Here is a 27308-nt window from a genome sequence, read left to right as displayed (position 1 = left end):
CTACCTGCTCATTAATATTCATGAGCTGTGGGTGTTGTCTCGGCGCCGGCGCAGCTGGTCGCGGAGCGACTCAATATGTTGGTGAATGTCAATGAAGCGACGCAGCAGCGATGCAGAGCGGCTGCTGCCCGTTCATTATTGTTTTGATCATATGTCTTCCAGTGAAGAGGTGAAAGGTCAGTGTGAGGGAGGAAGGTCAGAGGTCAGCACATTGCTTCCTGAAAGTAGCCAGTTAGATGTAAAATTTAAATTGTAATGTTGCCGTGGTATGAGATCAGCCCCCTAGTCTAATCTATCAGAGCCAGCTGTGGTTTGCTCATACAGTACATCATGCATGTCACGTGGAAAGATCAATACATTTGCCAATATCTTTATTTCTATTTGATCAATAAGTCAGATGATATTTCTTGCCTGTCAGCGGACATTTACGGTTTGGGATTTATTTCCAGTCACAATCTCACATCAAAAAATTTTTTTTCTAGCCAGTCATCACACACACACACACACACACACACACACACACACACACACACACACACACACACACACACACACACACACACACACACACACACACACACACACACACACACACACACACACACACACACACACACACACACACACACACACACGTTTTTTTAATGTGATGCTTTGACAGTTGTCTGTTCGAGTACAATACAAACTGCTAATCGTTAATTAAGCACTTTGACAAATAAATATAGTGAAGAACATACTTCCAAAGTGCCCAAATAAAGGAAACTAGTTCCAAAACTTAATTAAACTAGCTACAAAATCCATTAATAAGAACATTTTATTGTCACTTTTCACAATCTTTCTTTTTTTACTGACTGTGGAGTGATACAGCTGCACTAGCCTGAACCTGTAATGAAACTGGGTCTTCTCAAGTCACTGTTCTCCGCACAAAAAGTTTTGTGTTGGATTCACGGTGATATCACTTTACAGCGTTATTTGGAGAAGTAGAAAGATGAAACCGTAAACCTTCCTCTGTTTGCTTTGCTCTTTTCCTCAGTGCAGCACTCAAGCCCAAAGCTAATTGAGGACACACAAGACGTGGAGCAGCTCTAAAACACACCACAGTGGTTTTTTTGTGGGTTTTTATTTGTGCAAGCCCAAACCAACGATGGGTTCGTTTCTCACTTCCCCGCTCTGCCTGTGACTCTCAGCTCTGAGGTCATTGGTTGTAACTGAAGACTTAAAAACACCTCAGTAATTTTTCTAAACCAGCCGCTCATTGTATTTTTATCAAACAAACATAAAGTATTTCTCAGGGGACTATTTTCAGCCGCGGATAAATCCACACGTACTGCTGGTTGCTGGTTGGCCTGCGTGTGTGTCAGATACATTCACTGTTGGTTTGGCACAAACCTTCACATGGACTCTTGAACTCAAAGACAAACTCATTAGAATTTGGTCAAAGGTCAAGGTCACTGACACTTGTAAAAAATTGCTGCTCTAATTATGACAAATGTTCAGAATAACGTCTTATTGGGACTGAATTAAAAGTGATGACTTCAGTAAAAGGACGCTGGACGTACAGGTGAGGGGGTTTCAGCACCTCCTACTTGTGAGGGCTTGTAACTGCAAGGCAAAAAATGTTTACCAAACAAACCTATCATTATTTTTTTCATAATATTGAATATCCTTTTAGAACATTTGAGTCTATTTTCTGTGTGAAGAACGTGACGTAAATAAAGTTAGGCACAAATTTGTAATGACGCATGAGCCTGCATTTCCTGTGTTAGCTGTCCATAGATTAATTTGGTCTGATGCTGCTTTGACATTAAGTTTGTGGTTGGTGTGAAATGCTGTTCACTATCCAAACCAATATCAGAATCAGGAGAGTTATGCTGCTGCAACTGCATTTAATATGAAGTCAACATATGGACTTTCTCTCAGGACCCGACTCACTTCGTCCCGGTCTCAGTAGGATCCACTGGGCTCGGAGCTGAGGGCCACAGACAGAGGACAGAAAGAGATGAGACACGGACTAAATGTGTCAGTTTGAATCAGATGGGAGAACAAACCCAGAGAAGACACGAGACCAGGAAAAAGACAAACTCAGTGTACTTAGTGGAACTGAGCGAATATTACATCTTCTTATGAACATGGAGAGAAGTCAGACGGACACGGAGTAGATCGACAACAGAAATACCCTGAAACTCTGTGCAGACACCATAACTTCTCCTTTCCTCTTCCTCTTTTTCTTCCTCACAAACGTTTGTCAAAGACCTTTATTCTTCTTCTCAGCCTCACTCCTCCTCTTCTCTATTTCTTTCTGCTCCTCTTTGTCTTTTGCTTCATTCAGCCTCACATCGCTCCTCGTCCTTGTTCTCTCTCCTTCCTACCTTGGCCTCATGGTTCCCCACTGCCTTGCTCACAGGCTCAGTCCGACTGCCGAACCGACAACCTCTCTTCAGTTCAGGTCTCGTTGGCCGTTGCCGCGGCGGCAAACATGATAATAATCCCCGTGGTAACGGCTCGGTCTCCCCTCGACGACTGCACGCTCTCCGCTGTTGTAATAACAGCTGAGCTGCTGCTGCTCGCCCTCCTCCGTCCTGCTCCACCCCTTCTCTCTCTCTCTCTCTCTCTCTCTCTCTCTCTCTCATCTCCCTCTCTCATCTCCCTCTCTCCTTCTCCCTGTTCCTCACCGTCTTTCACCTCAGTTTACAGGAGAAACAGAGAGTAAAGACAACTCAACTTTCTGTCTCGACTTTGATTGTCGATGTTGAAGACAGAAGAAAAAGATGAAGTGGGAAGGATTTGTCTAAAAAACCCTTGATTACCTATAGAACCTCCTCAATGGCCACTTTAATCTCCTGACACCACATTAGCCCTCTAAAGGACCCTAGGAACATTGTCATTCATCACTCAAACCTTCAGAACTACACATACAATCTTTTTGATGATAATGAGAACCTCCTTAAGACCCGTAGAAACTCCACATAGACCACTACCACCTTTTATAGGACCTCCACAACCTCCCGAAGGACCACTTCAACCCTCTTAATGACAAATATCCTCCTAAACCGACCATAGAATCTCTTCAACGACCACGTGAACCTACTACACAACCCCCAGAACAGCCTGAAAGACCTTCCTCACATAATCACTACGTCTTAAAGGACCTCTAACCTGCCGAAGGACGAACAGAAAATAATACCATCTTCAATAACGGAACAACCTGGTGGAACCCCTTCCATCGACCTCTAAAGGTTTGTGAGAAGCTCTTCGATAACCAATAGAACCTTGCAAAGCATCCTAGGAATTCCTTGAGATTCTGTAACTAATGTAGTGATTGAAGTGAAAGTAAAATCCAACATTACTTTTTTTTACTGAGCCACGGTCCAGGTCTTTCCTTTAACGTGTCGCCTGTCTGGGTGTGGTGAGGAACTGGCTCTACTGTTGTTATTTGTTGGACATATGAGGCTCAGCTGCTGTCGCTAACAAACATTAGCATCGGGGTCATTACAGACTCTGATGGATTTGTTATTCTCTGGTGTCATGAAGAGCTCACCAAGACATAACTGATAGTGTTTCATGATTTATTGTCAATCACCAGAAATGTGATGGCGTGACCGTTATCTGAAGACAATCAAGGTTAGCTGAACTGCAGGTGTAAGAATATCCCAGAACTATTGTACATTCAGAGTTTATTTGAATGCACGCTGAAGCTGTTTCTGATGGTGGTAGAAACACAAGAGGTCATGCCGTCCTCCTGTGACATCCGTGATACGGAACATCGGCAGGCGGAAAGTGGAGAGGCGATGTACGTTTTGAATTTGATGGTCCTGTGGAGCTGCTGACATCCTCCTCATCAATAAAGCAGCCGGAGAGCGTCAAAGTGATGAGAGTCATCACTCTGCTGCATCTTCACATCCACACTGCAGATAAATGATTCAGACCTGGACTCTCTGGGACTGTTTAAAAAAAGAAAAAAACACAAATTAAACCTCGACTTCCCAGGACAACAGCAGTGTTATCTACATTATATTAGAACCTCCTCTGAATTCATTTCTGCTGTTTAATGACCACAGCTGTGAGTCAGAATGAATTCATTGATTTGAAATGGAAACCAAAGCCAGAGTCATCAGCCTCTGTCGTTCATCAAACAACTGCTGGAGGCCATTTTCTCTCTACGAGAAACACTTTTGTTCCCCTGGTGGCTGACGGCGGTATAAGTCATAAACCCCTCCGTGTTAGCAGATGGGACATGGACGTTAAATTAATGTTTCCAAAGACGGTTTCTGTCATTTAAGGTAGTTCTCATCACACTGATGTCTGTTCAAGTGTTCATGTTTCTGACAAGTTTGCGTTTTTAATTAGGTATTTGGGCTGAGACATCATGATTGGCAGCTGAGACTGACTTATGACTTGTCGAGCGGGTGTATGGGCGGGACCTCGATTCCACGGCTCCACTCTATGATAACTACTAACCAGACTCTGGCTCCAAATGACGTCAATGGCACAAGATGAGGGCGCCCTAATGTGAGATATTTTAGCTTCATTTATGGGAGGAAATGGAGACGGGTCGTCCATCTAAACCTAGAAGTCTTCAGGGAGTGTAAATATATTGTCAAAATGAAAATTGAACTGAAATCATGGCACAACCTCAGCATCGTCTCAACGTACAGAGAATTCCGGACAATAATTCTCGCCTATGAACTTATCAAGTTCTTTTTAACACTGTCAGGGTATACATTACACACACACACACACACTCAGGACCTCTAACATGAATAGAACATAAAGACAGAAGTATCATCAAGCAATAAGACCTCTCTCTCTCTCTCTCTCTCTCTCTCTCTCTCTCTCTCTCTCTCTCTCTCTCTCTCTCTCCCTCTCTCTCTCTCTCTCTCCCCCCCTCTCTCTCTCTCTCTCTCTCTCTCTCTCTCTCTCTCTCTCTCTCTCTCTCTCTCTCTCTCTCTCTCTCTCTCTCTCTCTCTCTCTCTCTCTCTCTCTCTCTCTCTCTCTCTCTCTCTCTCTCTCTCTCCCCCCCCCCCCCTCTCTCTCTCTCTCTCTCTCTCTCCCCCCCCTCTCTCTCTCTCTCTCTCTCTCTCTCTTTTCCATATTTACACTCCACCACAGGCTCCAACCACTGCTTCATTTACACCTCTACTCATCTTTTTATGCTCCCTCCATCTAGACACCTCCCCATCTGTATTATGGGTGCTCCACACATCACCCTCCTCCCCATGTACACATCACTTTACATCCATCCATCCATCGCAGTGTCTACATGGGATGCGAGCAGCTTGTACTAATGAAATTAACCTGACAACTGAGAGTGACTGTGTTGTCTTTAGAAAATGAAAACTTGTACTGTAAAATAAATATGGTAATCGGCCCCCGTCACAACGTAAAAAACAACAAAACAGTTAATAAAAATACTGTTAAGAAAGACACTACTGACATCCGACTAAAACCAGAGCCAAACTGCACAAACAATCACGGCAGCGATTATGATCGGCACCACAACATAAGTGGGACAACAACTTATATTTGTAGCAGACAGTGTTGAGGCATCAGGCTTTTTTTCACCGAACAATATCAACATTTTACTTTGAGTATTCATGGTCCCCGAAGGATGAATCCCTAAGCAGCCACATCAGAGCAAAACCCGCACTTGTAAATTTTCACACAAGTGGCCTGCAGACGCCCAACAGTCAAACACAGAGAGCTAACGTTAGAAACAGAAAGGAAGCTAAAATATCCGCTTATGCTTTGAGGGTCGCGGGACGCGGAAGGCAATCCCAGCTGAGAGGCGGGGTTTACTCTGGAAATGAGCCAACAAAGAAAACAACAGAGACGCTGCTGTTTGTGTGTAGCCTGACGAATGACAAGCAGTGCTTCAGGTGAAATGCAAACTTCCGCTTTGATATACATTCATGGTAATTTTCCTGCAGATTCTGGTTTGATGAAAGCAACAACGCGCCCAAGTGCACTTGGTAATATAACGTACGTGAAATGTGTCAAATGCAAACATTTGACGAGAGGAAGAAATGATCGAAACAAGCCAGAAGGAAGTGACGTGAGAGGAAAGAAAAGAGGTGGAACGAGCGTTTTGATACGAGGGAGAAGAAGAGGATGAACAGTAGAGCAGCAGAAAGAGAAAGAAGACGCGGTGGAGACCAGAGTGAGACGAGTTATCTGACTAATGAACTCCTCTTATCTCGCAGCTCTGCCGGATGACGAGCACAGACACATGTGGAGCGAGTGACAGATCAGATTGATCGACAGGCTTTTGTCCTCGGGTGAGAGGCTGCTCTCAACGTCTCTCGCAGAGAAACTCATCACCGATGAGATAAAATGCTAATGAAACAACCCTCACACATCTCAGTGGCTTCTCTGTGCTGTCGCCGCACTGCTGTTTGCTGTGGCAAGTCGACAACAAGAACCACGCGACTGATCACATCAAGGAGGAATGATTCGACAGATTTAATTCCTTGAGTCCCCACGTTGGTCGTCAGTGTGTTTCGATGCAGTAACAACAGTCCTAATAATGATGATAATGATGCATTGAAAACGGCTCCACCAGCATTAATCCACTCACTCTCACATCAATCAGTTAAAAAATCATTGATTAGCAGATTTACTTCAAATCTAAAGAGAATCTACAAATCTGTAAAGGCGCAAAAACATTTTGTTCATATAAATACAACATTTTATCAGGTAAGAGCACGACCTCCATGTTTGATTTTAGACAACACTACACCATTGAGTAAACAGTACACAACATGTGAGTATACAGAATACGCAGTTTAGTACAGGTGAGGATACTGAACACACAGTGTGCTACAGGTGAGTATAAGGACAGTAGCAGTATCTGATTTGAGACACAGCACTGGTCTTCATCTGCAATGCCAGCACCATGTTGAACACCGTGGTGTTTGTGTGTGTGTGTGTGTGTGTGTGTGTGTGTGCGCACACAGGTGAGTTGTGTTGGCAGGCTAACAGAAGGTAATTACTACCTCCATTAGAAAGCTGTGATCATGTTAAACACTCACCTCTAACACACACACACGGGCGCACACATACACACACAACTTGGATCACTGACAGTTTTCCACCGGTGTTTGTGTGTGTGTGTGTGTGTTTGTGTGTTACAGCTGAGCTCTTAGCTGAGGAACAAAAAGCTTTCATTTTGTATCATTAACCTGAGTCACAGCAGCTCACAGCAAGACATCCAATCCTGACCTTTGACCCTTATCTCTGACCTAAACCATAATCACACTACTATTTCTACAGCAACAATGAATATATAATGAGCAGATATCTCATACCTCTACCAAGGCCCAACAGTCTCCTTCAACCCAATCGAGCTACACACTATTACACACACTCATATATATCAGTCCCCTAAATATGCCTGATTTCATTTCATCAAGATCCATGATATATTCCCTGGGAAATCTATATGAAAATGTCCACACAAAAAACCCCGTCCTATCTCACAGTGTTAAAGAAAGTGATAGAACATTTCTGGATTTGCACCTTTGTCTGGTTTAAAAATGTAATGGGTTATTTCTTGGCCCATGTCCCAACCTTCCCCCAAGTGTAAATCTGCTTAGTAGTTTTTGTGTAATTCTCCTGTGAAACAAACAAACTGCTCTCTAAGTTTAAATGCTACGAATACGAAGTCAGACGTTCGATTGTTTTCTATGATTGTGTGAGTTGACTTAAACACCAGGTTGATCATTTTCATTTTTAATTAAATATGAATCTTGATTTTTTTTATAAAACACTGTCGATGGGACGATCACGTACCCCAGTGCTGGGGCTGGATGTGGCGGTATAGGACCTTTTTAAGATGTTAGCTTTATCACGTGAAACACGGTCAGGTTGTTTTTCTAATCTCCGCTAACAGTCTCATCACACTGTGTCGTGATGTTTTGTCTGATTTTTTTTTTTTTTCTACCAGTGCGGACGATTTAGAAATTAATTTGTTGTGCAGTGAACAGCTGAATCTTCACTGCTCTGTATTCTTCACAGTTACTGCAGCACTGGGTTGGCTGATTAAGTCCTCACTATGAGAGAGAGAGGGGGGCGGAGGGAGAGTGTGTGTGAGTTCCTTTCAGACCGACAACAAAAGAGCTTTCAGATTCAAATCCAGTCCTGCTACAAATGATGGAGAGTTTGGGGGGAAAATTTGTCAAAGTGAGAGAGGAAGAGAGGAACAGAGGGAGAGAGAGATGCTAAAAGAACACCTTCCTCTCTTGACTCAAGTGATGTCGTCATGGCAACCGTACATGATGCTGATTATTATCGGCTGCTGTGATATGAGGCTTAACAGAGGCGAAAGAGAAGTTACAATTATCTATCTATCTATCTATCTATCTATCTATCCATCCATCTATCTATCTATCATCCATCTCCATACAAGCATGTGAGAAAAAGACCATTATACATTAATCCCAGAGAACGGAAAGTGGTGCTGCCGCTGCTTCCATCACTCTCCTCCTCCAACAATCTCCGTTTTGTTTTTGCCCCTATACTCAGGTTGTAAAGGTATACAGCCTGACACGATGTGTGCAAAAAACAACAACACAAACACAAAATGAGATTTGACTGGGATTATTCAAATTGTCAGTGTTCAGGAGGCAACTTCAGAGAAATTTAACAACATGCTAATGATTAAGCTACTGAAGCTGTTATATTTCTGTCAGGGTTCATCCTCTGGGGAGCAGGAATATTCACTAAAGCAGAGAGTCCACTATGCTTCTGAGACACAAACAGGCCAAGCTGTGAGAAACCACAGCACAGGGTGGATGACAACATGGCGAGTTAAAACACATTCACTTTGACGACGTGTTGGAACTGGTTCACACAAACCACAGGACCACGCGAATACCTCCACCGAGGCTCCATCTCTTGCCACGTTAAAGAAAGTGAAGAAAAAAAAATGCCTGGACCCGTTTTTCCAGATCTAGTCCGACATTTATTGGTTTCTTCTCTGGGTCACGCCCCACCCCTGCACAACATTTCATGGAAATCTGTTCTGTAGTGTTTGAGTGATCCTGCACGCACGCATGCACGCACGCACGCACACGCACACACAAACGTCAATGAATACATATCCCTCATATTTCCATAATCCACCCAATTTCCTGTAAACTCTCTCAGTTGGTCTCTCGAGTCCGTTCACCGAAGACACAAAACCTTTACTGACGTTCAGTGACGTGGTGACAAGCCGCTCAAAGGAGAGAATAATGACAGCAACACAACTGTTTTAATAAAACAGCAGAAACATGAAGATGACATTAAGGAGAGGGGAGGGAGGAGGAGGAGGAGAGGATGAAGACTGGGAGAGTTTCCAACTTGTGCAGTGACTGAGCCACTGAGGCGCCTCAGAAACAAGATCCACTGAGAGAGAGAGAGTAATGGCACGCTACTGCCTACTGGGCCTCTGGCATCATTTGGCAGTGTATGTGTGTGTGTGTGTGTGTGTGTGTGTGTGTGTGTGTGTGTGTGTGTGTGTGTGTGTGTGTGTAAACCTCCTGCTGTGAGTTCTGTTGCCAGCAGCAGGCTGAACTAATCAGTTAGTGAGTTAGCTGCAGCGCTACTTGACCTTTTGACCTCTGGCTGCTCTGACAGACACATTAAAATGTTGAAATAAGCAGAACTACGAACAACGACACACACACACACACACACACACACAAACACGCATAGGCGCACACAGCTGCTTCACAATGCAAACTATCAGCTGTGTAAAAGCATTTTCACACGCACCAAACATAACCATAGATACAGAAACACACTTCACCGATTGTGTGTGTGTGTTTTCATGATGGATGTGGTATCTGACCGATTGTAGCGGCTGACAGCAGGTGGTACGAACCAAAGAATTCATCACACACTCGCAGATTAATTACTAATTGGTTTTGTGTGTGTGTGTGTGTGTGTGTGTGTTACCTTGTGCAGAAGCTCTTGAGTGTTACAACAGTGTTCGGCTCAGCAGGGACCTAAAACAAAGGAACACAAACACATCAGTTTAAAACCCACAAACACAAAAACAGGCAACGTCAGTAAACATGGTAAAGGTCCTGTTAGCGCCCCCTAGAGGCGGGTGCACTCACTTATCAACGAAGTGCAAATGTCCTGAGACCATTTCCAAGGTCACAGATTAACAGTCGCAGCATGTGTGAACAGCAGCAGCTTCGCTGCTCAGTGTGTGTGTGTGTGTGTGTGTGTGTGTGTATCCTAATGAGTGGGGTTCACTAGCATGTTGATGGCCCAATGAAAATGGACTCAGGGGTAAAAAAAAACCTCTATAGTCAAGTACATTATAATGTAAAATGCAGCTCAAAAACACAAGCAGACACTTAAATTTACAAAAACCTGAGTCAGGTGTCCACTTACTTCTGGCCATATACAATAGGCTTCATTATAACATAAAAACAGACGGTCTCAGATCTTCAGATAATCAGCGTCTTTTAGTTCAGATCCTTTCATGTGGTTTCAGGTCGTTTGTCTCGACCGTATGATCACGGTTCAACCCCTCGAATGTGTAACAGTAAATCTCTGCTGACAGACACATCGCTTGTCGCCGATTGTGTTTCCTTTTTTTTTTTTTTTTAAGTGTGAACTGGGATCAGTCTGCAGCCGGAGGCATGAAAATCACATAAAAGTCAAAATAGACTCCAACAAGAGGCTCATCGCTGTAGAACCAACCAATCAGAGGCCGTGAATGGTTTCAGTCTGAAATACGATGTGGTCGAGTGCCGACCTCATGAAGCCTGATAAAGGTCCCCTTTGTGGCCCACGGACCCAGTGTGTGATTACAGCTTGATTCATGAAGTAACTATTGAGAGCAGTTATGAGAAAAGAAATATATATAAAAAATTGGTTTCAACAGAGACTTCTGGGGACGGGAATTTCCATTGGTAGAATATTCCGGACCAAAGAGAGAGACAGATTAATTCAAAGTGAGCTAAAAACAAGGGTCAGCTTTGTGCCCTTGGGAGAAAATAGAAATAAGTTCAGTCATGTGAGGAAAATATAATCAGCGCCCGAGCTGAGTGCTACGCCTCCGCAGACAAGCAGGAGACTGTGGCATCTCCTCTTCTGTTCCTCAGTCATGGCATCAAATAAAGGCCAGAAAAGTGTTGTTGTTTTTTGTTGACCTTTAAGATTTTGTATTAAAAAAAAATTCATCATATTAAGAAATGTTCTGATGTCCACTTAATCCGGTAACATCTGAGGTTAATGTGACAAATTGTGACATGGTAGAGACCCACACCTCTACCAATAACACACACACACACACACACACACACACACACACACACACACACACACACACACACACACACACACACACACACACACACACACACACACACACACACACACACACACACACACACACACACACACGGTCAGTCAGTTGGCTGTGATAGTGACACCATGGTAACAGCTGCTACTGCTCATCCTCCACCTGAGACTGTGTGTGTGTGTCTGTGTGTGTGTGTGTGTGTGTGTTGTAATTACTCGAGCAAGGCACTGTGCCAGTGATGTAGGTCTTTGGGGAAAGACATACACACGCAAAATGTTGAGACACATGCACACTGAAACAATATTTGACACACACCGACAACGACACCGACACACACACACCAACAAACCTCCACAGGTAGAATAATGGAAGTTGGTGAAGCTAACAGGAAACTGAGGATCTCACCTCCTCTGCTGCACACCACCTGTGTGTGTGTGTGTGTGTGTGTGCGTGCGCGTGTGTGTGTGTGCGTGTGCGTGTGCATGCGCGTGTGTGTGTGTGTGTGTGTGCGCAATAGTTCTCATCAGAAACAAGGTGCAAGGTGTTTCTAACGCTCAGTAACAGTTCCACCTCGTCGTTGCTCAAAGAAAAGAAATCATCAGATAATGTCTGACACGGAGCTAGAACGTTTGTCTGGAAGGAGGTTGTTTTCATTTTAAAATGAAAACACATCAGTGCGAAGGCAAGCTCAGTGTTTTTTCTCAGGATTTTCTCAGGATTTCTCCTCCGTCTTCCGGCTCTGTTGTCGTCTCCTCCTCTGCTCTCGAGTTTCTGAAACAGCAGCGGAGAGGAGCCAGAGGGAAGATTCACTTTGTCCTCCACAGGAGGGGACATTTGTCTTCTTTATTTATTTATCTTCTTTTCTGTGGTTGCACATAGCTGAGGGCGGCAGAGCAGCGGTCACGAGTTACACTTGCCACCTCCTCCGCCTCCCTCTCCACCCCTCTCCTCTCACCCGTCCTCCAGCCACACCTGGTAGCCCGCTGACCGGCCCACAGGAGAGCTCTGGGGGCGTGCGTGTCGCTGTGAGTCCCTGAGGCGGTATCCTCCGCCACACCAGCAGCTGCTTCCCTCCGAGCAGCAGGGGGAGAAGCAGCTGCTGCCTCCCTTCTCGGGCGCGCTGTGAATTCACTCCGCTTGGTTTTATCGACCGAATGTTTGCGCAGAGCCGCCGGCCGGCTCAATCTGACCTCAGTCGTGTCACGAAGCTGAAGGCTGGAGCGATGCAGCCACACTCAGCCTCTGTGGATCGAAGTCGAAGAAAAGGGCTGTCACGTGTTGTGTGACCACACTCATCGCAGGGGGAGAACTTCTGAGCACGTTCACTTACACGCGACCTTTAAAAACACGTTCAAGCCATAAATGTGCAGGCTGTTCCATGTTGTGATAAGTATGTGATAAATTGGCAGATATTATCTCATCCCCAAAAAATCATATGAATATATGATTATGGAACACTGACTAAAACACAAACAATTAACACATGAAAGCAAAACTTTATATTTACACCATGTTTTTGTACGAAGCACCATCTTGAGGGCGGACCAGTGGTTCCCCACGGTAACAGAAACTAAAAGTCCTGACGTCACGTCCCCAAAGTACCACGATTTCACTTCTTACAATTTCTTGTCCAGGGCCTGAAACCATACTCCCCCCTCCGCCCCCGTCTCTGTCCATCAGCTCCAATTGCTTTATGACAAACTGCAAACAAAACAGGTTCGAGGCAAACTTCACCAAGCAACACAAGAGAGAGAGACAGAGGGAGAGAGAGAGGACATCACATACACTTTCCTCCTCCTCCATTTCTCTCACTCTTTTCATCCCCCTCTCCATCCCTCCGGGCGGTTCATCCATTCTGCCTACTCAGAGACAAAAATAGGCTGATGGAGGAGAGCGGGAGAGCTCTGTAGGGACATGACCACTGGACACGGACACACAGACACAGACACACACAGACACACAGACACACACACACACACACACACACACACACACACACACACACACACACACACACACAGAACTATATGTTCCTATAGACTCACTCCGTGTATAAGCAGCATGTTTGATATATGATGGTTCAGTATTTATTTGCTGCTGCTGCTTCACGAGGCTTCTAACCCTGATGAATGTAGATTTATTACATGAGCATGTTGTGTCAGACTTGGATCAGGTTCGCCGTATGTCAGGGTCCTAAACACCGACGGTGCTGTGGAGCAAGTTGTACGCGGGGTCGGCTGCACCTAACCAATATTTTGTTATTTTGATTATTGATTCATTGATCAATGTTTCTGTCTAGAAAATGTCAGAAAATGGCAGAAATGTGCTTCTCACAGTTGAATCCCACACTGACATTCAGATAGAGTATATTGTTTTTGCCCAAACAACTCAGATGTTAAATTAAGAATAATACACAGTGACTTATAAAACTAGAAGTTATAAAAATCTGAGAAGCTGAAACATAAAAAATAAATAGAAAGTCCCTCAGCAGAGCTCAGACCTCCTCCAAGGTTCAACAGTCCTCTGAAAACACACCAAATTGCACGCACTCATAGATATCAGCCAGTCACCAATGAATAAACTAACAAACGACATAACCTCCTCGGGTAAAACATTGTTCACTGTTATGTATCAACTGATGAAAAACAAAGGTGATGAAGCACCAATTGTTTCCTGTTTAAACTTAGTTTTCCACAGAAATTTCGGACCACAGTGGCGCACACCCACACACACACACACACACACACACACACACTCCCAGTGGTCACTGCGGACAGAACGTGTTGTCAGCGTGGCAGGTTAACAATATGTGTGTGTGTATCAGTGATTGATGTTACTGACGTTCCTCTGACCTGTTTCTGCTGAAGGTTCAATCCTCCTAACAAAAATGTTCGGTTTTCCTTTCTTTTCCACCTTTGTTTGTTTGTTTGTGCGCAGGTTTACTGTACGCCTCCTTTCTGTCTCATCTCGTCCACGTCTGGCTCTGACTCCACTCGGTGATCAGAAACACGTGGGAACACACACACACACACACACACACACACACACACACACACACACACACACACACACACACACACACACACACACACACACACACACACACACACACACACACACACACACACACACACACAGAGGAATGTGGGGGAGTGCAGGTCACCTGGAGCTGAACCAGAATCGTCGAGGCAGCACAGAGTTCACACTGAAACCAAAACTCTTCCTCGTCTTCACTGTTTCACCTTCGTCTCTCGTCGACGACGCAGAAAACAACTCGTTGTTTAGAGCTAAGAAAAACACTAATGCCCCGCACCAACACCTCCACACTGCTCGTTTCGCCTCCTACACCTGATGCATCACAAGGAGTCGCACCTGTGTTAATCCCGATGAGTTTTACCTGTTCTGACTACTCTTGTCAAATCCGACCTGTTATTTTCAGAATCAACACCAGTTTTTTTTTGATCATTTTCTGTCACTGTCTTGAAGAGTGGTGCAAAGGGAACCCGTCTCCTGTAACTTGGTGACGTTCTCACTACCAGTGACCGTAGGTCTGACCACAGTTCTGTACCTGGAAGTATCTAAGGGGCTGTTGGAATTTTGTGGCTTTTAATCTTTTAATTGATCAAAAGTCGGGATTGAACCACAACGTCTCCCAGCGTCTCAACGTCTTAATCAGATCATACATCGAGCGAGTTCTGAGCTGGACGTGAAGGCGTCAGTGGGGTGACATGTTGTCCACATCCTCCATTTTCCCATTTAGTCTCCGAACGTTTGTCACAAACTGACACTTCCTAGGAGCACACGTTTTGGGTTTTGGGTTTTTCACTTCTAGAAATTCAAATTGCATTCTCTTTAGGCTCTAAACTACATCGTCCTGGGACTGATCACATGAAGGTCAATAGTACAAACAGCGTATTCATGAGATTGCTTTTAGCAACGAAAAGTGCTCTATAAATGAAATGTATTATGTGTTTGTGTGTGTGTTTGTTTGTGTGTGATTTCATTGTTTAAGTCCAACCTGCATCATTAATCAGGAATGTGGGAATGTGAGGCTCCTGTTACTGGATCACAACAAGGGAATGGTGTGTGTGTGTGTGTGTGTGTGTGTGTGTGTGTGTGTGTGTGTGTGTGTGCATGTCGGCCTTGACTCCTCCCATCTGTGTCCTTGCAATAAAAGAGTGTGTTCGGTTTCAGTTTTTGCTCCTGCTTATCATTCAAACGCACGTGGAAAATTTCATATTCAAAACGCACAGTCAAGAAGCTTGTCAAACCGTGATCCAGCAGGGGGCGCTCACTATCAGCTTGACCTGTCACATGTCCTCTTGACCTCTAAAACTAAACGATTCTATACTGTTAAACTCACAAAAGTGGATTTGGACACAAGCTAAATGAACCCGCTCCATGAGCTCAGATCATCTGAACAGAGTTTGTGTTTGAGTGGTTGAATCACTGAAGAGGTTTACCTGTTGATCGTGTCCCCTCTCCTGCTGAGTTCAGTCCTGCAAAGACGAACAAAGACAGAAGGGAGAGTTAACCAGACGACCTGAGACTCGTCTACAACTTTCTGTCCACAGCTCGGACTGACGTCCACACCCACCCACACCCACACACACACACACACACACAGCCAGGACAGATGTCTACTCTGTCCGGATCAGTGTTCTCACAGACAACACTGTCAGAGGATAAACCGCACACTGTAAATAAAGATGGATGACATGACAGCTCCCAAAAGTCTAATAATCTTGTTCGCCCCCTGGTGGCTGCCTGCAGTATAGATCATAAACCCGCCCCCTCCATGTTAGCAGCTGGGACATGGACCAAACCAAAAAAATACATGTCAAATAAAGATTGTTTCAGTCAATTTAGGTAGTTCTAATCACACTGATGTATGTTCAAGTGTTCATGTTTCTGATAAGTTTGGTTTTTAATTAGTTATTTGATGCAATAAAAACGGGCCGAGACATCATGATTGACAGCCGAGAGTGAAACGGCAGCGGAGTCATTTTCACTCACTCAGTCAAACAGACACCATTGTTTTTTTTCTATCTTATTTAAAGTGACAGCTTCTGTGTTCAGGTCGTCATCAAGATCATTTTAATGAGGCGCCTCTTACAGGATGTTTTCCACTGTTCCGTCTGATTCTGGTTGTTTTTTCTCAGGTCCTGGTCGTCTCACGCTGAGCTCACAGCGGAGATGAGCAGGATATAAACCACTGCACAAATCAGCTGCAGGCGAATATGAGCTGTCAGGTCATGTTTCTCTCTTTCACCTTGACTCATTCAAGAGCATAAAGTAAAATTCACTTATTTGACTGTCTGCATTATATTAGATGGAATGTAATGAATAAAAAAATGGAAATGATCTAATCTTGTGGCGCCGCAGGTCAATCCTCAGGACGGAGTTTGGAAACGTGCGTCCTTCAACTTTCTGCTCTGCTCGCAGGGATTTTTCCGCCCAAGCTCATTACATCATTTTATTTCATTCATTTTCAACTTGAACATCTCAAATATACATAGGAAATAGTCTGAGTGGTTTTTTTTTATACTGAGTTGATATTGACTGAAAAAAAACTTATTAAAGTATAACGGCTGAAGTCTAAACTTGTTTCACTCTTATTTCTTAAATCCTTTAGATTTATACACCAGAGATTTTATTCTGGAACCAACTGGAATAAACTGAACTGATCCAAACTGAGCAGAAGTGAACAGGATGGGACATATACGCGCCGAGAAAAAAGACTGAGGAGGGACTAAGACTAAAGACACACACAGAGACTAAATTCACAAAGGCGGTAGAGACAACTGAACACAGGTGAAACACATCAGGACGGGGCGGACAGTCACAGAGGAGGGAAACCAGACAAAGACAGGAAGAAAAAAAACAAGTAAAGACAAACTAGATAAGTATTTTCAAAGCAAAACAGGAGTTAAGATGGTCAAAAATCCCGGGCGTAGTGGTGGTTTTGCAGAGAAGGCCGTGATGTTGCAGAGTAAACCCCCTCTCTCCTCCCACAGTCTATAAAGGTATAAATTACCCCAAGAACATAAAATCATCGAGTAAATCAGCTCACTGCCGAAAGACGACTGTTTCCCATTTAGTTAAGTGCATTGAACGCACTGAATTAATCAGCATATTGATGACGGCTCATCGGATGACGGACGGGTGTCAGGGAGGGATGAGGGATGGGGGAGGGATGGGGGAGGGATGGAGGAGGGATGGAGGAGGGATGGAGGAGGGATGGAGGAGGGCGGCGCTGACAAGGAATAAAACTGCAAATTGTGGCTTTTTTTCAATCCTCTCTTGAGTTAATGAAGGTGAGATCAAAGTGAAGAGTGAATGACAGAAGCTTCAGTTGATGTCACATTTGAAGGTCCGTGACCCCGGTTTTTAAAAAAACACTGACATAAAAACACCACCTCTCACACACAGAATACAGGAGAACACACACACACACACACACACACACACACACACACACACATGCAGGGAGGCCAGCGATTCTTCTCACGTCCACCACAAATCCCCCGAGTGAAGGGAGTGAGGTGACGATGAAGAGGAGGAGGAGGAGGAGGAGGTGGTGGTGGTGACTGAGGCACATTTACCATCTGTAATCAAAAGAAGTCCATGTTGAACTGTCGCCCCCCCCTCCTCTTATTCTCCCCCTCCTCTACTTCTCTCTCTCTCTCTCTTCAATTTCCTTCCTTCTGTTACAAAGCATGACCGGCATACTGATGGAGGGATTACACACACACACACACACACACACACACATCTAGTGAGAAAAGTAATGACTTTCTGCCTTCTCTCTCAATTCGCTCCGAGCTGCCAATTCCCACTGGGTTTTGCGTGTGTGCGTGTGTGTGTGTGTGTGTGTGTGTGTGTGTGTGTGTGTGTGTGAGTGAAAGAAACAGAAAGAGCAAGAGACATGAGGGAGGCGATACAACATCTCCAATTAGCTGGTCTGTTTGGGGGGCTCAGTCTGCGTGTGTGTGTTGGTGGGATAATAAGACCACACAGTAGAGGTCTTCAGGCAGGTCAAAGACCTGAACTTGAACCTGATCTCTCTGGTTCACCTCGGCTCCACGTCGACAGAATTAAAATTGTTTCACTGTCTGGAAAACTCTGGGAATCCTCCGCTCGTCTCTGTGAAGCTGCAGCAGACAGAGACGGTTATCTGTTAAATGCATACGCGATACTTATTTCACGTCTGACCTGAAGATTTGTTGTCTCAAAAGTTTAGTCCGTGACTTTTCCTCATTCAAATGTCAAAAAACAACCAGACCTGTGTTACATATTTCGTTGAATTTTTTTCTTACGCTATATTTTCAAACCTTGAGAAATCTGTGGTTGTGATCGAGGTGTATGGAGCGGATGGCGTCCGCAGCGGTGTGTAAGATACTGTCAGACTCCGATTCAGTCGTTGTCCCTCAGTTACGCTGTAGTTTCACTCATTCAATCTGCAGCTAACAGGTTGATGACTCAAATAAATGATTTTCACCGCAGCAGGAAACAAATGTAATTGTGGAAAAGAAGCAACAAAGATGCCAGACAGGAAGTCTGAGCCTCATTGAGGTGTGATGCAAAAACACAGAGGAGAGGGGGGGGGGACATAACAGAGTGATCGATATTTGAGAAAATCTCCAGTTTCTACATTCTACTGATGTCTCGTATTGATGGACGGACGCACGCACGCACACACGCACGCACGCACGCACGCACACACACGCCACCAAGTTTAGACGGGGAGGAGGAGATATTTTGGGGGGGGGGGGTGAGGGCAAGTGATGGGGTCAGAATTTTAAGTGCTACGCTGTGTGTGTGTGTGTGTGTGTGTGTGTGTGTGTTTATTTTCCACCAGTAAAAATCGTCCAATTCTCATTTCATGCTTCAGTGAAAAGCTTCTCCGTCACCCTTGTTTCTTCTCCTCATCCTCACCTCCTCCTCTCTTCATCTCCCTCTCTGTCTCCTTATTTCCTTTCCTCATTCCTTCTCCTCTACTGTCATGTTTTCTCTCCTTTCCTTGCTTCTTCTCCTCACCTCCTCCTCTCTTCATCTTCCTTTTTCCTCCATAAGATTTCATCTGACTCTGCTCTATTCTTCTGTTCATTTCCTCAAATCTCCTACTGTATTCTCATCTCCTTTCCTCATCTCCTCTTGTTATCTCCTCTTTCTCCTCCTTCCCTGGACCCTTAAATCCCCCCTGTCCATCTCAGGCTGACAGTTAAAGCCTGTTCAGCTCTTCTGACGTCTCTCCTCTCCAGTGTGAGTGGTTCAACTCAGACACTGGCAGCGTGTGATGTCACATGAACCGACAAGACATTTCAATCTTTCGCTGGAAATCAAATCGACGTGTGAATCGATATCAATGAGATGAGCGCCGCCGTGAGACACGGGTGCTCTGCAGGTAGAGCCAGCGCCAGGTGTGTTCACTGAGGTAGTGAAAGTAGGTGGAGTATTTTGGGATGGTGTCAGTCTCCGGCGACCGTGGTAACCATCGCCGGGCTCAACCACAGGTTTCCCCCACAGGACTTGAAAATCATCTGTGACCTTCATGTGAAACGCTCTTCACTTCCTCCTGCTGTCCGTCTTCGCCCTGTTCTGTCAGTCTGAATCACGCTGCTCCATTTCTACTCAGCATGTCACAGCTAATGGAGCCCCGCAGACGGACGGACACACACACACACACACACACACACACACACACACACACACACACACACACACACACACACACACACACACACACACACACACACACACACACACACACACACACACACACACACACACACACACACACACACACACACACACACACACACACACACACACACACACACACACAGTGGCCCAATCGCTACCTCTCCAGGAGACAGCACTGTGGAGTTTAAATCTATCTCTCTCTCTCTCTCTCTCTCTCTTTTTGTGCATTTCCATCCGGCGGGGCTTCATGGGATCATGTCTGACTGCTGCTGTTTTATTCAGCAGTTCTACATCTGCACTACACTCAGCGACACGGGCTGCAGGGAAATAAACAGATGTAGGCTCATCCCGGGGACAGACTTTTAAATTATTGAAAACCGACAAAAACTAGACGCTGCACGCATGTCCACTACTTCCACCAAAATACCCCTTTGACAAATGGGTAGAGGTACATCAAGACTCTTCAGCCAAAATGATAGTAAAACATAAAACATTTATTTTATTCCTCTAGCAAAAGAGAACTAGGGCTTAAAGAAAGGAGCATACTGTACTGCATCTGTGTCTGAAGTGTGTTTGGCGGTCAGGAAAAAGACAGTAGAGCGGATACTAATGCCAAGGCCCAGATTGTGCAGAATGAACAGGTGACATTGAATGCCATCTCCTTGGGATTGTGCATGTTGTACTTAGGTCCAATTATCCTCTCACATGTCTTGTCATATCTCGTATAACAATACCTGTCACTCCTGCCGGATGAGCCCACGTCCAAAATAACAGACAACAAATTGTGCAGAATGAACTAAAAGGTTGCGATGGCTTCAGGCCCGGGGCAGAATTTGTTTTGGCCTGTCTCCTCCCTCATTCCCTTCCTGATTGGCCTGGCCCCTCCCACCTCACTGACGAACCCGACGCACCTGATTGGCCCCTGTACAAGCTGGGTGGTTTTCAAAATGGCATTCTCTTTCTCCCCCCTGGGAGGCTCGTGCCCTGCACATCCAACAAGCCCATTTCACAACAGAGTCCTGACCTATCATGTTTAAGTCTGCTGGTGTGCGTAGGATGTAATTTATGTAATTTTCTTTTCAAAGAAAACATACCTTTAAAAAACGGCCGGCCGGTTGTGAGGTTCAGAGGGTTTGCTCACGAGCAATGACAGTTCCAGATGTTTGGGTTCGTGGTTATTCTCTGAGTCACGCTCTCAATCTCACCGTGCCTTTAAAATTATAAGTCTAGATCATCTGTACGTGTGAGTGAATGTGAGGTTGTCTAGTTGGGGAATGTAAAAGAGTGTAAAAGAGTAAAAGAAATGACAGATTTTTTCAAGGCTGTCTTTTTCGTTTAAGAGGCCTCGGTTTATTTCCTCAGGAAAATGATAAAATATTGCTCTGATGAAACTCAAGAAAATGAAATTTACCAAAATGAATAAGTGTATTCAGTTGCTTATGTTCCTCTTGATGAGCAGTAACGTCCTGTCCTCGTCCTCGTCTCTCCGATGTAACCAGCACTGGCTGTTGTTGTGGATGTAACTAAGTTTGGCTCCGCTGCTGCTGCAGAGACCGTCACTGTTTAAAACCGCTCTGTAGAGTATTTAGATTCGCTAAAACTAAACCCTCTCTCTTTCCCTCTCCCTGCCTCCATCCTCCGCTCCGAGTCTCTGTGAAGGTCAGCCGCTCCAAAGCAGTGGTCTATAACGATTACCAATTTCATCAATTCTGCTGCAGCGAGGGAGGGAGGGAGGGAGGGAGGGAGGCAAAGGCTTTATCATGTAACAGCACAAGGAGGGTGAACACCAATCAGAGCTGTTATAGAATAAATACATTTAAAAAAACGCTGACTGACCTTCTGTCCAACTGAAACAAAGTGAAAAGGACAATTAAATTGCAGGAGATTTACGAGGTGATTTATGAGTCTCTCTGCAAAACCCAGTGGAGAAAACACCCTTAGGACGACGTGACTGGATAACACAACCGTCCAAAATGCAGTTAGCGCCACGTACAGGCCACAGTGTTCATTAAAGAGAGGAATAGAATGTCAGTTGAGCTCATTCCTCCGCCAAGGCCAGTTTCACACACTCATAGACATCAGCTCCAGTAATGTGCCAGATTTTTTCGAACCAGATCCATTAATTATTCCCTGGTAAATCAGTGAAAATCAAAAAAAAATGAAAGAAAGTGATTAAAACATTCCTGGATCCGCCCCTTTGTCAGCATCCACACCAAAATTGAATGGGTTCTTTCTTGGCCCGTGTCGCATCGTTCAACCAAGTTTCATGGAAATCTATTAAGCAGTTTTTGAGTAATCCTGCTGACAAACAAACCAACTGACTAACTAAGAACCAACAACAAATACTGTGAGTTAAAACTTCACAGGACACGATAAAACAATAACAGAGATCCAAGATGGAGGAAGAGCCGATGGTGACAGATGCTCCACATCAGCATGGTACAGAGAGGTGAGTTTTTAAAAACATTTATCTCCTCATTTCTTCAGGAAACACGGTAATTTGTGGTTAAACTGAAATCTTCAAAACTCTCCAGAGACAGAACTTGTCTCTGTTAACAGTAAATTCAAATTAGACTCTGCTGATGTGAATGTTCACCCTCTGACCATCAGAATCAGGACAATAAAGAATAGAACACATTAAAAATAAAGCTGAGTGGAATCTAAGCAGCTCCAACACACCCACACACCCACACCCACACCCACACCCACACACACACACACACACACACACCTACCTCCCATGCTTCGGACTCTAAGTGAATCAGAATTAAAAAGAGAAGAACAAAGAGAAGAAAAGAAAAGAACGACAATGTGAGAAAAAGTAAGCGAAGCGGAGACAGACAGAGACCGACAGTCAAGAGAGAGAAAGTGTGTGTGTGTGTGTGTGTGTGTGTGTGTGTGTGTGTGTGTGTGCCCCACAGGTTCCAGCTTGTAACAAGTTCAAGGGTCACCAGGCTGCGTTGCCATGGTTTCAACGTTGGGCCGAGCAGGATCAGCTGACTCTCTGTGATGACATCACTGTGTGTGTGTGTGTGTGTGTGTGTGTGTGTGTGTGTGTGTGTGTGTGTGTGTGTGTGTGTGTGTGTGTGTGTGTTCAGGGTTGTGGCATTTTTTTTTTTTTGCAGCTGCTCGGGTGGTTGATAACGAAATTGAGTCAGGATCTTTTTGACCCTGATTCGAGCCCAGTGTTGTGACTGGTTGCTGCATTCTCATAAAAATGTTATGTAATAAATATAAACAAATTAAGCTTTTAACCTGATTCATGGCTTTTTCACCGACATGTGGCACAAGAGAAACATGTTCAATTTAAACGTCCATAACTCAGTGACCATCTTAAATTCATATCCGTGAAGCAGAAATGGAGTATGAGCTCATGTCACACATTGGCTGAAGACGCTTCTGATGAAATATGAAGAGACGCCCTGACATCATCGGAAAAAAAAGTGAGGGAGGGAGGGAGGGGAAAGTCCAGGGGTCAAAGGACAGAGGCTGAGAAACAGCTTCAGGCAACAGCAACAACAGACAGGCGCACGCACGAGCACGCACGCACGCACGCACACACGCACACACACACACACACACACACACACACACACAGTCTCTAACTCTCTGTTAATTTATAGCTCTCACTCAGCCCTGACATGTACTGACAAACAAATGTCATCAAAATATCAATAACAAATGCCCATCAGTCAGACCACACACACGCACGCACGCACGCACGCACGCATGCACCAATAGGAAACCATCAATAAGCACAGTTTCAGTCGTTGAACTAACAGAAGTGGACAATGCTTTGATTCTTGTCTGTGGCTCTGAAGTTCAACATGGCTGCTGCCTCCACACAGTCCTCACTTTAGGAGCCAGTTACAGTACATGAACATGTGTCATTAAAATAATAAACTGGATGCACGGAGACGCAGGGAAGCATGTGATGGAACCGGAGGACGAAAATTATTTCTTGCCCACCTCGTCTCCAACTGATGCTCCTGTTCTCGCAGTTCCGGCACAAACTGAGTCACTGAACTACTCACGAACCGTTCGGTCGAAGTTGAGAAAAGGCACCAGCGAATCAAATCATGTTACCAGGTCCTGTCTGACGTGACACGTCAGAATGACCTGGAGAGAGGAGGCAGGGGCGGCCGGTGTGTGCTAATCTTTAGAATGGTACGTTAGCATGAAAGCCGTGACCAAATACTATTCATGAAAAGTAGATAAAGTGAAGCCAATGTGGAAGTTCCTAAAACCTGTATTCTCTCAAATGACCAGCAGAGGGCGCCTCCAGGGCTGCAGTACCCCCTACTGACAAGAGGCTGTAAATGCAATACAGAAATGTTTAGTAATCAAATTCTTTAAAAAAACAACTTTTATTTCATTTTCTTCAACAACATTTTGAGAGTAGTCAATCACTTTTCTTTAAAGAACCCCCTTCCAGTCACGTTTTAAAGTATATCAAATCTGCTATGCCTAATATTTAGTTTAACATTGTTTACCCCAAAAAAAGTTTTTAAAAAACCCCTCTGAAATGGGGCTGGAAACCATCCACTCTCTCTCCCTCATTGAGGAATTCTGAGACTATGAATATTCATGACATGTAAATAACAGAGGCCGCGCTCACCACAGCTGCTCGCACTAGGTTGACCGGTGGAAGAATGTGCACAACAAGACGGCCTATGGCAACATCGACGAGATTCAGCCACAAAACTTTGACAAGCTGCTAATGCTGAGTCCAACTGTCTGACACACCTGCCGTCCTCTTGTGGATGCGCTGCCTCTGTGTGCACTGGAGGTTTTTGGTCTCTTTGCCTAAATTTGCATATTCGACAGCGATTGGTTTTCTGTATTTGTGACGTACTATAACTAGCTTGCCCCAGGATTCGTTTGAATTTCAAAATTGCAGAGAAGTGGCACAGAAATCTCCGCCTCCAGCAGAGGAATGTGAAAACACCTACAGTGGCACAATTTGCTCAGATACAAGAACCCTATAGTCAATGTCAGAGGATAGAAACAGAAGAAAAACACTTTTTTGAGTGGAGGGGGACTTAAACATTGTGATATAGGATGTTTTTTGGGACATTTTCACATATTTTACATGGAATAATTCATGGATCTCGATGGAAAATCAGGCATATTTGGGGAAAGGAAGTGTTTGACATTTTGTTCTCATTTAGTTTGGCCCTCAAAGGATCTAATAACAACTGAAATGAGCCCTGGTGGGAAAAGGTTTCACATCCATGTTGTGAACCAAACAATTGATTAATTATTTGAAAAAATAATTATCAGATTTCATGAAATGTCACGGCATGAATGCAACAAATGTGTAAACTTCATGTTGACGGAGACGGAACGTCTCAAATCAACCTGAAGGGAACGTGAATGTCTCTGAACCACAGTTACCAGGATCGATCAGTCACGTCAGGTGGTTCACCCCACTGACACACACACACACACACACACACACACACACACACACACACACACACACACACACACACACACACACACACACACACACACACACACACACACACACACACACACACACACACACACACACACACACACACACACACACACACACACCATGAGGTCGTGGATTCCGGACACCTTCACCGTGCCTCCACCCGCTGCACCAACTTCTACAAACCTCCACTTCCCTCTGATTCACTGTCGTCTGAACAATCAGCTTCACCTGTTTCTCTCCTCGCTTCACCTCTTTCTTTGTTTTTATCGTTTCGTCGAACTCACTTCAGTGCCTCCTGTCTGCGTTTATTTTCCCTGTGAAGCTTTGTTGCTTGGAAAAGTCTATCATGAAAAAAACAAAACATTATTACAATAAAAACGGAGCTTAGGGGAACAGCTTTCCTTCCTCGCTCCCTCCCTTCCTTCCTTCCTTCTTTTTCCCTCCCTCCATTCATCTCCCCTTCTTCTTTCTTTCCTCCCTCTCTCTCCTGACTGACCTCAGTGTTGCGCAGCTTCAACACAATCCCACGTGTTCTCAGAGCAGGAAGGAATAAACACACACAAACACACGCACACGCACACACACACACACATACAGAAAAAGCAGCACATGTAACACACACAAAGGTGCAAACAAGTGCACACACAGTAACAAAGCTGTTTTGAAAGTGACACAGTGAAGTAGAGCAGAACTGAAAAGTCAAACACACACACACACACACACACACACACACACACACACACACACACACACACACACACACACACACACACACACACACACACACACACACACACACACACACACACACACACACACACACACACACACACACACACACACCAGCCTGTTAATGACGAACTCAGACTTGTTCTTGCAGAAGCAGAAAAACTAAAAACTAAAGTAGAACAGAGTAGAAACTGTCCTGTACCTGCTGCTGTATCTCCTCCCTCAGGACCTCCTCGCTGTCAGCAGGTGTTCTCCTCTCTGACCCCAGGGCAGGAAGAGGAGGAGGAGGAGGAGGATGAAGGCTCACACACTCATCTCCTCCGAGCAAACTGTTGCTGCCGTCCCTTTACGCAAATCCACCAAACTTCTGAGCCGACGGGTCTTCTTCTGCGTTGAGAGGAGAACACTGAGTTTATGGACGACGGGGAGGAAGGAAGTCACCCCACTCTCTCTCCTTTTCCTTCTCTGCTCCGGCACGGCGACTTCCTCACACCCCTCCCTCCCCTCTCTCTCCGCCGCTGTCTGTGTCTAACGCCGTCTCAGAGTTCCTTGGTGCAGCCGCTGCCGAGCCGCTGCTGGTAAAGCCATCTGTTGCAACACGTCTGCCTGCCTGCCTCTCCACTTTCTCTCTCTCTCTCACTCTCTCTCTCTCTCTCTCTCTCTCTCTGGCCAAGAGGGAGAGAGAGAGACAGGAGAGGGGAGGGGAGGGGAGGGGGAGGGTGGCGGGGACTTAGCCTCACTGTTGACCAATGGGGAGGCTGAGAAATCCCTCTCCCTGACTGGAACAGGCGGAGTCAGCAGCAGAGAGGACAAAATGAAATAAATACAAGAGGGACACACACACACACACACACACACACACACACACACACACACATACAGGGGAGGTGGCCAGAGTAGGAAAAAGACAGAGAGAGAGAGAGAGAGACACACACAAACACAGAGACATGATGTGGCCCAGAGTGTGTGGACGAGCATGGTCCCCCGTCTCATCCACAGTGTAAGAGTCGGTCCTGGGAGCAGCTGCTCCTCACCAGAGGTGAATGAGTTCACCGGACCAGAGGTCGTCATCTTGTTAAATACTGCGTGAAAACTCCTCGGATGAACCAT

At 45.0% G+C, this 27308-nt stretch overlaps 1 protein-coding gene across 5 annotated transcripts in view; it reads right to left on the bottom strand.

The window, feature by feature from the left end:
* sulf2b (sulfatase 2b) overlaps positions 1 to 26836 on the bottom strand; it is a 50138-nt gene extending 23302 nt beyond the window's left edge. For 2 of the 5 annotated variants that reach the window (XM_035644510.2, XM_035644515.2), the window contains exons 1-3: positions 26401 to 26836; positions 15763 to 15798; positions 9937 to 9986 (exon numbers count right to left, since the gene is read on the bottom strand). The gene's annotated coding sequence lies outside the window, so the exon portion shown is untranslated. Of the gene's footprint in view, positions 1 to 2369; positions 2545 to 9936; positions 9987 to 15762; positions 15799 to 22740; positions 22831 to 26400 lie in introns of those variants that run through there. The other 3 variants (XM_035644512.2, XM_035644514.2, XM_035644511.2) reach the window with 3 other exon arrangements.
* Between the last annotated feature and the right edge of the window lie 472 nt (positions 26837 to 27308).

Source organism: Scophthalmus maximus, chromosome 3 (genome assembly GCF_022379125.1).
Source record: "Scophthalmus maximus strain ysfricsl-2021 chromosome 3, ASM2237912v1, whole genome shotgun sequence".
NCBI lineage: Eukaryota > Metazoa > Chordata > Actinopteri > Pleuronectiformes > Scophthalmidae > Scophthalmus > Scophthalmus maximus.
This window is presented reverse-complemented; position numbering and strand designations above follow the sequence as displayed.